Source organism: Rutidosis leptorrhynchoides, chromosome 6, assembly GCF_046630445.1.
Source record: "Rutidosis leptorrhynchoides isolate AG116_Rl617_1_P2 chromosome 6, CSIRO_AGI_Rlap_v1, whole genome shotgun sequence".
Lineage (NCBI taxonomy): Eukaryota > Viridiplantae > Streptophyta > Magnoliopsida > Asterales > Asteraceae > Rutidosis > Rutidosis leptorrhynchoides.
This window is the reverse complement of record NC_092338.1, coordinates 72,511,744-72,524,872: the sequence shown is the minus strand read 5'-3', so window position 1 is coordinate 72,524,872 and position 13,129 is coordinate 72,511,744.

The following is a 13,129-nucleotide window of genomic DNA, read 5'->3' as shown; positions in this document are numbered from 1 at the left end:
TTTTTAATGATAAATCCCTTTTATTGATAAAGATAATAATAATGATAATAATAAGATAAAACTAGAACGACGATAAAAACGACGATAATAATAATCATTTTTAATAAAAATATCGAAAATTCAATTGATTATAACTTCTAATCCGTTCATCGAAACCATTCGATATCTAAAGGAAAAGTTCTTAATTTTTCGCTAGCTTTCCAAGGACATGCATATCTTATACCTTATCTCAACCGCAAGTGTAACTAATTCAATATTCAACCTAACTTGTCTAAGGGCAATATCAAAAGTACAAGCATGAATAATCCTAAATACTCGAGCACTAGTCAGGGATACACTATTAGTATGTAAAAGTTAAATTATGAGTACTCACGTATCAATATTGAGATTCAATATTGCAGGAAAGGTACGTAGACGCAACGGAAATGATAAACACTATATTGACCTCACGAGCATACCCATGAACCATACTCAATCACCTCCATAGCTATAACCCATAATTTCCTTAATCCTATCCTACTCGAAAAACAATTTTGAAATCACTCGGACAGTACTCCGTCTTAATATTTTATGTATACTAATAATATCTTGAAATAATACGGAGTAAATATATATATGTAAATCGATTGAGAGAGTTTAGAGAAAAATATTTTCAAGTTTCTATGAAATAATGAAACATATTGAATTCTATTTATAATAGATTTTTGAATTATTAAAGTGAATTATTAAAGTATGAATTATTAAAGTGAATTATTAAAGTATGAATTATTAAAGTGAATTATTAAAGTATAAATTATTAAAGTGAATTATTAAAGTGAATTATTAAAGTATGAATTATTAAAGTGAATTATTAAAGTTAAAGTAAAGTAAAAATAAAGTAAAGGTAAATTTAAGTATAGTAAAAGTATAAAACTATGTACGTATAATACGCGTATAAATATATATAATATTAATTTAAATCGTTATATATATTTAATAAAATAAAATATAAATATCATTATCTTTATCATACTAGTTAAGTAATGAGTTGTCAAAAGTGGTTCTAGATATTTATAAAAGTTATATACGTTTTAATAATAAAGTTCTTTTTAAACTGAAAACGTTTTTGTACATTTGAAATTAAATTGATCAATCGAGTCTTTATGAGATTCAATCTTCTACTATCCTTTGTCTAGTTCTCAATGATTGACAATTTGTTCTTATTTATAAATCACTCTACCATTTTCCGAATATTGTTAAAATGGAAAGATTTCTCAAATCAACGTGGGCCTTTCAACAGAGACTTGTAATCATAATTTAATATATCTGATAATTCAATCATTTGATCTTATATTCTAATTCCATTGATAAACATTTTGAAACAGATACAATCATATAAAGTATTTAATCTAATATTTTGTTTACGTTTCAAGTTATAATATATATACACATATACATATATAATCATATTTGTTTAATGGTTCGTGAATCGTTGGAACTTGGTCGAGGTTGAATGAATGTATGAACATAGTTTAAAATTCTTTCAATTTAACTTAACAAATATTGATTATCGTATCGGAAACATATAAAGATTAAAGTTTAAATTTGGTTGGAAATTTCCGGGTTGTCACAAGTTGGGCCGAGATCATCATAGGGTTGCTGTTGTTGTCTGATGTAAGAAGATGGAGGAAGAAAACTGGTGTTTATGGGTTAAATGAATTTAGGTGTCTTTTTAAATCAGAAAGACACGAAACAGTTGGGTGGTTTGGGATGTTATCGTTAATCGGGAGGTCATGGGTTTGAGCCCCGGCGGTGGCATTATTTTTTTTAGAATATTCTTTGAGGTAGTTTACTTATTACTTATTACTCATTTTTATTATTATTATTATTATTATTATTATTATTATTATTATTATTATTATTATTATTATTATTATTATTATTATTATTATTATTATTATTATTATTATTATTATTATTATTATTATTATCACTACTTTATTATTATTATAATTAGTATTATCATTAATTTTTTTTACATCTATATTAATATAATAAAATATTATTATTAATACTTTCGTATTAACAATATTATTATAACAAATAAATATTTTCTATATAAGAATACATTTATTACAAATATCATAATATTAAATATAATTATATACTAACATTATATATTTACATATAGCAAATTATTGATTTTTGATATAATACTATAATACTATATATATATATATATATATATATATATATATATATATATATATATATATATATATATATATATATATATATATATATATATATATATATATATATATATATATATATATATATATATATATATATATATATATATATATATATATATATATATATAACTATATAAATATTAATTATTTTAGATGTATATACACAAATTAAATATATAAGATATATAAATTAAGAATAAATTTGTTCGTTTACATTTATATGTATTAATATATATACCTGATATAGGTTCGTAAATCCGAGGCCAACCTTGCATTATTCAGTTTCGTAGTATGAATATTTTTACTACAAAATATTAGATAGTGAGTTTCATTTGCTCCCTTTTTAAATGCTTTTGCAATATATATATTTTTGGGACTGACAATACATGAGCTGTTTTTTATAATTGTTTGATGAAATAGACACAAGTAATTGAAACTACATTCTATGATTGAATGATCGAAGATGAATATGCCCCATTTTGCTTGGTAGCCTAAGAATTAGTAAACCGATCTACTAATTGATGAGAATCCTAAATATAGATCTATTGGGCCTAACAAACCCAATCCATGGTTGCGGATGCTTTAGTACTTCGATGTTGTTTGATCCCGGAATGATAGGGGATATTCTTATATGCATCTTGTTAATGTCGGTTACCAGGTGTTCAATCTATAGGAATGATTTTTGCATGCACGATATTTATGAGAAATGAAAAATGAAATTCTTGTGGTCTATTAAAATGATGAAAATGATTGATTATGATAAACTAATGAACTCACCAACCTTTTGGTTGACACTTTAAGCATGTTTATTCTCAGGTATGAAAGAAATCTTCCGCTGTGCATTTGCTCATTTTAAGAATATTGCTTGGAGTCATTCATGGCATATTTCGAAAGACGTTGCATTCGAGTCATTGAGTTCATTAAGATTATTATTAAGTCAATTATAGTTGAATAGTGGATATTATGAAATGGTATGCATGCCTATCAATGTTGGATGTAAAGAAAGTTTGTCTTTTAAAAACGAATGCAATGTTTGTAAAATGTATCATATAGAGGTCAAATACCTCGCAATTTAATCATATGTTATTGTATTCGTTCTTATCGATTAGGACGGGTCTTTACATGGTACATATGATTTTAAGGCCTATTATTTCACTCGCAATGTAATTATGTATAATGCATATAAATTTGAATCTAATGTCACTTCATCAAACACAATATTTTAAATCATTAATATACGCCGCCAGATGAAGTACCATTTGGCGAGGCATAACCTTCGGTTTCATATTGTGCTGAAATTCTCAAGATCACTCTAAACGGCCGAACGAGCAAGACTCTCTGAACGTCACGATGCACCAAACACCACTATCGGTTAGTAGTGCTTGGTGCTTTGTGTCTTTGGCCAAAATTTTCGATCTATCGTATCTTTTGAGTCGTAGTTCCGATTTAGTCATCGTTTTTTTCAAATCGTGTATTTTTTTGGGATCTATCCATTAGAAAACTGCCATAGGAGGTTTGTCCCAAATATTTTTCGAAACAAGTCCTCGAAAGACTTCAATTATGCCTTTTTGGATTTTGACCGTTTTGAATTTCATTCATATTATTCCTTTTGTGTATGCATGACTTAGCATTGTACATATTGTTTTAAGGCCTATTATTTCACTCCAATGTAATTATGTATAACGCATATAAATTTGAATCTAATGTTACTCATTAAACACACTTTTTTAAATCATTTATATGCGCTGCCAGATGGAGTACCATTTAGCGGCGCATAACCTTTGGTTTCAGATTGTGCTGAAATTCTCGAGAGCACTATAAAACGACCCTAACATCAAGACTCCTGGATAGTATCTTGTCATCGAGGTCGTCAGGATGCCAAAAAAGACATTTTACTCATTTTTAATGTTCTCTTTGAACGTTTTCAATTTATATCTTATTATTAGTTTTGTGTATGCATGACTTAGCATGGTATATATCGTTTTAAGGCCGATTATTTCACCCGCAATGTTATTATGTATAACGGGTATAAATTTGAATCTAATGTTATTTCATTAAACACATTTTTTTAAATCATTTGTATGCGCCGCCAGATGGAGTACCATTTGGCGGCGCATAACCTTTGGTTTCAGATTGTGCTTAAATTCTCAAGAGCACCCTAAAACGGCCGAACGAGTAAGACTCTCTTAATGCGCTGGCCATTCGAGGTTGTCTAGATTCCGTAAAAGACATCTTTCCTCGCAAAATCGCAGGATGCACCAAACACCACCGACGGTTCGTGGTGCTTGGTGTTTTTCGTCTTTGGCCAAAATGTTCGATCTATCGTATCTGTTTACTCGTAGCTCCGATTTAGTCACTTTTTTTTTCAAATCATTTATTTTTTCGGGATCTATCCTTTGGCAGACCGCCATAGGCAGTTTATACCAAATATTTTTCGAAACGAGTCCTCGAAAGCCTTCAATTTTTCCTTTTTTGATTTTGACCGTTTTGAATTTCATTCATATTATTCCTTTTGTGTATGCATGACTTAGCATGGTACATATTGTTTTAAGGCCTATTATTTCACTTGCAATGTAATTATGTAAAACGCATATAAATTTAAATCTAATGTCACTTCATTAAACATGCTTTTTAGATCATTAATATGCGCCGCCAGATAGAGTACCATTTGGTGGCACATAACCATCGGTTTTAAATTGCGCTGAAATTCTCGAGATCACCATAAAAAGACCCTAACATCAAGACTCCTGGATAGTGTCTTGACATCGAGGTCATCAGGATGCCGAAAAAAGACATTTTACTCATTTTTAATGTTCTCTTTGAACGTTTTCAATTATATCTTATTATTATTTTTGTGTATGCATGACTTAGCATGGTATATATCTTTTTAAGGCCTATTATTTCACTCGCAATATAATTATGTATAACGGATATAAATTTGAATCTAATGTCACTTCATTAAACACGTTATTTTAAATCATTAGTATTCGCCGCCAGATGGAGTATAATTTGGCGGCGCATAAACTTCGGTTTCAGATTGTGCTGAAATTCTCAAGATCACCCTAAAAGGGCCGAATGAGTAAGACTCTTTGAACATGCTTGCCATTCGAGGTCGTCTAATTTCCGAAAAAGACATCTTTCCTCGCAAAATCGTACGACGCACCAAACACCACCGACGGTTCGTGGTGCTTGGTGTTTTGTGTCTTTGGTCAAAATGTTCAATCTATCGTATCTTTTGACTCGTAGCTTCGATTTAGTCACCAGTTTTTTTCAAATCGTATATTATTTCGGGATCTATCCATTAGCAAACCGCCGTAGGCGGTTTGTCCCAAATATTTTTTGAAACGAGTCCTCGAAAGCATTTAATTTTTCCTTTTTTGATTTTGACCGTTTTGAATTTCATTCATACTATTCCTTTTGTGTATGCATGACTTAGCATGGTACATATTTTTTTAAGGCCTATTATTTAACTCGCAATGTAATTTTGTATAACACATATAAATTTGAATCTAATGTCACTTCATAAAACAAGCCTTTTTAAATCATTAATATGCGCCGCCAGATTTAGTACCATTTGGCGGCGCATAACTTTCGATTTCAGATTGTGCTGAAATTCTCAAGATCACCATAAAATGACCCTAACATCAAGACTCCTGGATAGTGTCTTGACATCGAGGTCGTCAAAGACATTTTACTCATTTTTAATGTTCTCTTTGAACGTTTTCAATTTATATCATATTATTAGTTTTGTGTATGCATGACTTAGCATGGTATATATCATTTTAAGGCCTATTTTTTCACCCGCAATGTATTTATGTATAACGGGTATAAATTTGAATCTAATGTCACTTCATTAAACACGTTTTTTTTTAAATCATTAGTATGCGCCGCCACATGGAGTATCATTTGGCGGCGCATAACCTTCGGTTTCAGATTGTGCTGAAATCCTCAAGTTCACCCTAAAACGGCCGTACGAGCAAGACTCTCTGAACGTGCTTTCCATTCGAGGTCGTCAAGATTCCGAAAAGACATCTTTCCTCACAAAATCGCACGACGCACCAAACACCACCGCCGGTTCGTGGTGCTTGGTGTTTTGTGTCTTTGGCCAAAATGTTCAATCTATCGTATCTTGGTCACCGTTTTATTCAAATCGTGTATTTTTTGGGATCTACCCGTTGGCAAACTAGCGTAGGCGGTTTGTCCCAAATATTTTTCGAAACGAGTCCACGAAAGCCTTTAATTTTGCCTTTTTTCGATTTTGACATTTTTGAATTTCATTCATATAATTCCTTTTGTGTATGAATGACTTAGCATGGTACATATTGTTTTAAGGCCTATTATTTCACTCGCAATGTAATTAAGTATAATACATATAAATTTGAATCTAATTTCACTCATTAAACACGCTTTTTTAAATCATTTATATGCGCCGCCAGATGGAGTACCATTTGGCGGCACATAACCTTCGGTTTCAGATAGTGCTGAAATTCTCGAGAGCACCATAAAACGACCCTAACATCAAGACTCCTGGATAGTTTCTTGACATCGAGGTCGTCAGGATGCCAAAAAAGACATTTTACTCATTTTTAATGTTCTCTTTGAACGTTTTCAATTTATATCTTATTATTAGTTTTGTGTATGCATGACTTAGCATGGTATATATCGTTTTAAGGCCAATTATTTCACCCGCAATGTTATTATGTATAACGGGTATAAATTTGAATCTAATTTCATTTCATTAAACACGTTTTTTTAAATCATTTGTATGCGCCGCCAGATGGAGTACCATTTGGCGGCGCATAACCTTCGGTTTCAGATTGTGTTTAAATTCTCAAGAGCTCCCTAAAACGGCCGAACGAGCAGGACTCTCTTAATGTGCTTGCCATTCGAGGTCGTTTAAATTCCAAAAAAGACATCTTTCCTCGCAAAATCGCAGGACGCACAAAACACCACCGACTGTTCGTGGTGCTTGGTGTTTTGTGTCTTTGGCCAAAATGTTCGATCTATCGTATCTGTTGACTCGTAGCTCCGATTTAGTCACTGTTTTTTTCAAATCGTGTATTTTTTCGGGATCTATCCGTTGGCAGACTGTCATAGGCGGTTTGTCCCCAATATTTTTTGAAACGAGTCCTCGAAAGCATTCAATTTTTCCTTTTTCGATTTTGACCGTTTTGAATTTCATTCATATTATTCCTTTTGCGTATGCATGACTTAGCATGGTACATATTGTTTTAAGGCCTATTATTTCACTCGAAATGTAATTATGTAAAACACATATAAATTTGAATCAAATGTTACTTCATTAAACACGCTTTTTTAGATCATTAATATGCGCCGCCAGATGGAGTACCATTTGGCGGCGCATAACCTTCGGTTTCAAATTGTGCTGAAATTCTGGAGATCACCATAAAAAGACCCTAACATCAAGACTCCTGGATAGTGTCTTGACATCGAGGTCATCAGGATGCCGAAAAAAGACATTTTAAACATTTTTAATGTTCTCTTTGACCGTTTTCAATTATATCTTATTATTATTTTTGTGTATGCATGACTTAGCATGGTAAATATCATTTTAAGGCCTATTATTTCACTCGCAATATAATTATATATAACGGGTATAAATTTGAAACTAATGTCACTTCATTAAACACGTTATTTGAAATCATTAGTATGCGCCGCCAGATGGAATACAATTTGGCGGCGCATAACCTTCGGTTTCAGATTGTGCTGAATTTCTCAAGATAACCCTAAAACGGCCGAATGAGCAAGACTCTCTGAACGTGCTTGCCATTCGAGGTCGTCTAAATTCCGAAAAAGACATCTTTCCTCGCAAAATCGCACGACGCACCAAACACCATCGACGGTTCGTGGTGCTTGGAGTTTTCTGTCTTTGGTCAAAATGTTCAATCTATCGTATCTTTTGGCTCGTAGCTCCGATTTAGTCACCAGTTTCTTTTTTAAATCGTGTATTATTTTGGGATCTATCCATTAGCAAACCTCGTAGGCGGTTTGTCCCAAATTTTTTTTGAAACAAGTCCTCGAAAGCCTTTAATTTTTCCTTTTTTCAATTTTGACCGTTTTGAATTTCATTCATACTATTCCTTTTGTGTATGCATGACTTAGCATGGTACATATTTTTTTAAGGCCTATTATTTCACTCGCAATGTAATTATGTATAACACATATAAATTTGAATCTAATGTCACTTCATTAAACAAGCCTTTTTAAATCATTAATATGCGTCGCCAGATTTAGTACCATTTGGCGGCGCATAACCTTCGATTTCAGATTGTACTGAAATTTTCAAGATCATCATAAAACGATCCTAACATCAAGACTCCTAGATAGTGTCTTGACATCGAGGTCGTCAAAGACATTTTACTCATTTTTAATGTTCTCTTTGAACGTTTTCAATTTATATCATATTATTAGTTTTGTGTATGCGTGACTTAGCATGGTATATATCGTTTTAAGGCCTATTATTTCACCCGCAATGTATTTATGTATAACGGGTATAAATTTGAATCTAATGTCACTTTATTAAACACGTTTTTTTTAAATCACTAGTATGCGCCTCCAGATGGAGTATCATTTGGCGGCGCATAACCTTCGGTTTCAGATTGTGCTGAAATCCTCAAGTTCACCCTAAAACGGCCGTACGAGCAAGACTCTCCAAATGTGCTTGCCATTCGAGGTCGTCAAGATTCCGAAAAGACATCTTTCCTCGCAAAATCGCACGACGCACCCAACACCACTGCCGGTTCGTGGTGCTTGGTGTTTTGTGTCTTTGGCCAAAATGTTCGATCTATCGTATCTTGGTCACCGTTTTTTCAAATCGTGTATTTTTTGGGATCTACCCATTGGCAAACTCCCGTAGGCGGTTTTTCCCAAATATTTTTCGAAAGGAGTCCTCGAAAGCCTTTAATTTTGCCTTTTTTCGATTTTTACCGTTTTGAATTTCATTCATATAATTCCTTTTCTGTATGAATGACTTAGCATGGTACATATTGTTTTAAGGCCTATTATTTCACTCGCAATGAAATTATGTATAATGCATATAAATTTGAATCTAATGTCACTTTATTAAACACGCTTTTTTAAATCATTAATATGCGCCTCCAGATGGAGTACCATTTGGCGGCGCATAACCTTCGGTTTCAGATTGTGCTAAAATTCTCGAGATCACCATAAAACGACCCGAACATCAAGACTCCTGGATTGTGTCTTGACATCGAGGTCGTCAGGATGCCGAAAAAAGACATTTTACTCATTTTTAATGTTCTCTTTGAATGTTTTCAATTTATATGTTATTAATAGTTTTGTGTATGCATGACTTAGCATGGTATATATCGTTTTAACGGGTATAAATTTAAATCTAATGTCACTTCATTAAACTCATTTTTAAATAATTAGTATGCGCCGCCAGATAGAGTACCATTTGGAGGCGCATAACCTTCGGTTTCAGATTGTGCTTAAATTCACAAGATCACCCTAAAACGGCCGAACGAGCAAGACTCACTAAATGTGCTTGCCATTCTAATTCGTCTAGATTCTGAAAAATACATCTTTCCTCTCAAAATCGCACTACGCACCAAACACCACCGACGTTTCGTGGTTCTTGGTGTTTTGTGTCTTTGGCCAAAATGTTCGATCTATCATATCTTTTGAATCGTAGCTCCAATTTAGTCACCGTTTTTTTCAAATCGTGTATTTTTTCAGGATCTATCCGTTGGCAAACTTTGTAGGCAGTTTGTCCCAAATATTTTTCGAAACGAGTCCTCGAAAGCCTTCAATTTTGCCTTTTTCGATTTTGACCGTTTTGAATTTAATTCATAATATTCCTTTTGTGTATGCAAGACTTAGCATGGTACATATTGTTTTAAGGCCTATTATTTCACTCGCAATGTAATTATGTAAAACGCAAATAAATTTGTATCTAATGTCACTTCATTAAAAACGCTTTTTTAGATCTTTAATATGCACCGCCAGATGGAGTACCATTTGGCGGCACATAACCTTCGGTTTCAGATTGTGCTGAAATTCTCGATATCACCATAAAACGACCCTAACATCAACACACTTGGGTAGTGCCTTGACATTGAGGTCGTTAGGATTCCGAAAAAAGACATTTTACTCATTTTTAATGTTCTCTTTGAATGTTTTCAATTTATATCTTATTATTATTTTTGTGTATGCATGACTTAGCATGGTATATATGGTTTTGAGGCCTATTATTTCACTCGCAATGTAATTATGTTTAACGGGTATAAATTTGAATTTAATATCACTTCATTAAATACGTTATTTTAAATCATTAGTATGAGCCGCCAGATGGAGTACAATTTGGCGGCGCATAACCTTCGGTTTCAGATTGTGCTGAAATTCTCAAGGTCACCCTAAAAAGGCCGAATGAGCAAGACTCTCTAAACGTGCTTTCCATTCGAGGTCGTCTAGATTCTGAAAAAGACATCTTTCCTTGTAAAATTGCACGATACACCAAACACCACCGACGGTTCGTGGTGCTTGGTGTTTTGTGTCTTTGGCCAAAATGTTCGATCTATCATATCTTTTGACTCGTAGTTCCGATTTAGTCACCTTTTTTTTCAAATCGTGTATTTTTTTGGATCTATCCGTTGGAAAACTACCGTAGGCGGTTGTTCCAAATATTTTTTCTAAATGAGTCCTTGAAAGCCTTTAATTTTCCGTTTTTTTGATTTTGACCTTTTGAATTTAATTCAATTTATTCCTTTTGTGTATGCATGACTTAGCATGGTACATATTGGTTTAAAGCCTATTATTTCACCCGCAATGTAATTATGTATAATGTATATAAATTTGAATCTAATGTCACTTCATTAAATACGCTTTTTTAAATCATTAATATGCGCCGCCAGATGGAGTACCATTTGGCAGCGCATAACCTTCGGTTTTAGATTATGCTGAAATTCTCGAGATCACCATAAAAGACCCAAACATCAAGACTCCTGGATAGTGTCTTGACATCGAGGTCGTCAGGATGCCGAAAAAAGACATTTTACTCATTTTTAATGTTCTCTTTGAACATTTTCAATTTATATCTTATTATTAGTTTTGTGTATGCATGACTTAGCATGGTATATATCGTTTTAAGGCCTATTATTTCACTCGCAATGTAATTATGTATAACGGGTATAAATTTAAATCTAATGTCACTTCATTAAACAAGTTTTTTTTAAATCATTAGTATGCGCCGCCAGGTAGAGTACCATTTGGCGGCGCATAACCTTCGGTTTCAGATTGTGCTTAAATTCTCAAGATCACCCTAAAACGATCGAACGAGCAAGACTCTCTGAATGTGCTTGCCATTCGAGGTCGTCTAGATTCCGAAAAAGACATCTTTCCCCGCAAAATCGCACGACGGACCAAACACCACCGACGTTTCGTGGTTCTTGGTGTTTTGTGTCTTTGACCAAAATGTTCGATCTATCGTATCTTTTGACTCGTAGCTCCGATTTAGTCACCGTTTTTTCAAATCGTGTATTTTTTCGGGATCTATCCATCGGCAAACTACCATAGGCGGTTTGTCCCAAATATTTTTTGAAACGAGTCCTCGAAAGCCTTCAATTTTGCCTTTTTTGATTTTGACCGTTTTGAATTTCATTCATAATATTCCTTTTGTGTATGCATGAGTTAGCATGGTACATATTGTTTTAAGGACAATTATTTCACTCACAATGTAATTATGTAAAACGCATATAAATTTGTATCTAATGTCACTTCATTAAACACGCTTTTTTAAATCATTAATATGCGCCGCAAGATAGAGTACCATTTGGCGGCGCATAACCTTCGGTTTCAGATTGTGCTGAAATTCTCGAGATCACCATAAAACGACCCTAACATCAAGACTCGTGGATAGTGTCTTGACATCGAGGTCATCAGGATGCCGAAAAAAGACTTTTTACTCATTTTTAATGTTCTCTTTGATCGTTTTCAATTTATATCTTATTATTAGTTTTGTGCATGCATGACTTAGCATTGTATATATCGTTTTAAGGCCTATTATTTTACCCACAATATAATTATGTATAACGGGTATAAGTTTGAATCTAATGTCACTTCATTAAGCACGTTTTTATAAATCATTAGTATGCGCCGCCAGATGGAGTGCCATTTGGCGGCACATAACCTTCGGTTTCAGATTGTGCTGAAATTCTCAAGATCACCCTAAAACGGTCGAATGAGCAAGACTCTCTAAACGTGCTTGCCATTCGAGTTCGTCTAGATTTCGAAAAAGAAATCTTTCCTCGCAAAATCGCACGACGCACCAAACACCACCGCCGGTTCGTGGTGCTTGGTGTTTTGTGTCTTTGGCCAAAATTTTCGATCTATCATATATTTTGACTCGTAGCTCCGATTTAGTCACCATTTTTTTCAAATTGTGTATTTTTTTCAGGATCTATCCGTTGGAAAACTGCCGTAGGCGGTTTTTCCTAAATATTTTTTGAAACAATCCTCGAAAGCCTTCAATTTTGCCTTTTTTCGATTTTGACCGTTTTGAATTTCATTCATATGATTCCTTTTGCGTATGCATGAATTAGCATGGTACATATTGTTTTAAGGCCTATTATTTCACTCGCAATGTAATTATGTATAATGCATATAAATTTGAATTTAATGTCACTTCATTAAACACGCTTTTTTAAATCATTAATATGCGCAGCCAGATGGAGTACCATTTGGCGGCGCATAACCTCCGGTTTCAGATTGTGCTGAAATTCTCAAGATCACCATAAAACGACCCTAACATCAAGACTCCTGGATAATGTTATCGAGGTCGTCAGGATGCCAAAAAAATACATTTTACTCATTTTTCATGTTCTCTTTGAACGTTTTCAATTTATATCTTATTATTA